Source organism: Sinocyclocheilus rhinocerous, unplaced genomic scaffold, assembly GCF_001515625.1.
Source record: "Sinocyclocheilus rhinocerous isolate Xijiao unplaced genomic scaffold, SAMN03320098_v1.1 scaffold284, whole genome shotgun sequence".
NCBI lineage: Eukaryota > Metazoa > Chordata > Actinopteri > Cypriniformes > Cyprinidae > Sinocyclocheilus > Sinocyclocheilus rhinocerous.
In genome coordinates this window covers 73634-76331 of record NW_015628031.1, presented here as the reverse complement: position 1 = coordinate 76331, position 2698 = coordinate 73634, and positions in this window count along the sequence as shown.

Genomic DNA, 2698 nt, shown 5'->3' with positions numbered 1-2698 from the left:
GACTCTATCTATGTTTTGATTATCGTTCTGAATCCAATTCATAGTCTTTTTTCAGCTTTTTGTTCAAAATGTTGTTTATTTGTTTATTTTTTATTTATGAAACTTATCTACATTCAAGTGTTTAAAAAAAGAATGCATGAAGCTAGAATAAAATGTTTTTGTTTACAAGCAGATACCCTGTTCTTTTGATGTTTTGTATGTTCAGATATTCATGTAACAAAATATATACAAATTAATACCTAAATAGGGACATAGTAGTATACTTAAAGTATGATGTAAAGTTCACTTAAAGAAAACTTACGAGTATACTTGCAGTATAGAACTACTAAACTAGTAGTTTACTTAGACTATACTTCAAAGTGTACTAAAAATGCTACTACAAGTATTTAATTAGTAAACTATCAGTATACCTATAAGTTCACTTTTAGTATAGTTGCAGTACAAGCTAAAAATATTGTTGTAAACTAGTTGTGTACTTAAAGTTTACTACTGTTATACTTAAAAGTATACTTTTATATATTAGAAAGTGGGCCAATTTAGTCCCAAGGAGTATTGAAATAGTACACTTACAAGTATACTACTAGTGCACTGATATTTGTATACTTACTACATAAAGTATACTTAAAAATATACTTGAACTTTACTTAAGTATACTTACTAAAATAAACTTGAAGTATACTACTTTTTGGTAAGGGTATCCTTGCAGAGCAACGCATCGTGAGGACAGTGTAGTAAAAAGACAATTAAACAACAGGTTCAAGCACAAGAAAATACTGCACATCAGTATTTGTCTACGCTCAGGGAAATAGTACCAGTTAAAAAGCAATCAAACAAATTACTCAGTGCAGCAAGAAAATGAAACTGAAGAGCAACAATCAGAAAGATTTATGTCTGCAAGAAGTGTGGATAGCATGTAAATTCAGACAAAATCCTCAAAAAGAAGCAGACAGTTTTCCATTGGTTCTGCAGCTATCAGAGCAAGAGCTAAGGCTGAAGCAGCCCATGCACAGCTGTCCTTGCTGAACAAGAAGCGGATGTTGAAAACATCCACAGACATGAAAAAAACACTTCACTGAGTTTATGCAAAAGATGATGGACAATGATCATGCAGAAGTGGCTCCTCTTTTGGAAAAGGACAAACACTGGTATCTCCCAACATTTGGGGTATATCACCCCCAAAAACCAGATCAGATAAGAGTTGTGTTTGACTCAAGTGCTGAATTTGAAGGGGTGTCACTGAATCATGTGCTTCTTAGTGGTCCAGACTTAAATAACACTTTTTTGGGTGTCCTTCTACGTTTTAGAAGAGAGCCTATAGCATTTTCAGCAGACGTACAACAAATGTTCTACTGTTTTGTTGTTCAGGAAGAACATCGAGATTATCTCAGATTCCTGTGGTATGAGGACAACAACATGGAAAAAAATGTGATAGACTACAGGATGAAAGTCCACGTCTTTGGTAACAGCCCATCACCCGCAGTGGCCATCTACTGCACGAGGAAAGCAGCTCTGGAAGGTGAGAGAGAACATGGCACTGATGCCAAAAGGCTAGTGGAGAGACAATTTTATGTAGATGACTGTCTTGCCTCAGTAGCTACTCCTGAAGAGGCAATTGATATTCTGACAAGAACCAGAGAGATGCTGGCTGAATATAACCTGTTTTACAACATAAAGTCACCTCTAACAGAAAGCCAGTGATGAACGCTTTCCCTGTAGAAGATTGTAAAAGACCTTGATCTCAGTTCAGATTCCCTCCCTGTCCAATGAAGCTTGGGACTGTCTTGGAATTTGGAAACTGATCATTCATGCATGATCAAACATGATCATCATTTCAAGTTTCTCATGAAGAAAAGGCCTACACAAGAAGAGGCTTTCTTTCTACAGTAAACAGCATCTACGACCCTTTGGGATTTGTGACACCCATAACAATGCAGGGTAAAGTTATCATCAGGGAACTTTCACTCGAACAACATGAGTGGGATATGCCACTGCCACCTGAAAAACAAAATGAATGGAGCAAGTGGAAAGAATCATTAAATGTCATTGAGAACATTGAGATTCCAAGATGCTACATTTTAGCTTCACTAGCCTCGATGGAAAGGAAAAGAACTTTGCATCTTTTCAGATGCCTCAACAAAAGCCATAGGAGCTGTTGCCTACTTGCGAGCTATTGACAGTGATGGGCATTGTCACGTTGGATTTGTTATGGGAAAATCCAAGCTGGCACCAAGACCTGCACATACAATTCCACGGTTAGAACTGTGCGCAGCTGTGTTAGCTGTTGAACTGTATGATCTGCTCAGAGACGAAATGGACATTGTTTGGGACACTGTCAAATTCTATACTGACAACAAAATAGTACTTGGGTACAGTCACAACACTACCAGGAGATTCTATGTTTATGTGGCGAACAGGGTGTCTCGGATCAGGAAATCCACACACCCTGGCCAATGGGTTTACATCTTAACTGAGAAAAACCCTGCAGATCATGCTACACGACTTGCTCCAGCAATCCTGTTGCAACACACAAGCTGGCTTTCAGGACCACCTTTTTTATCACAAGTCCAAGCAGAAGAGATTCTTGACAAACAGGACTTTGCTCTCATAAATACTGAGACCGATGATGAGATTCGTCCTGATGTTGTGACTTTGTTAACCAAAACCTCACAGAGTCACCTAGGTTGTCATCGCTTCATGC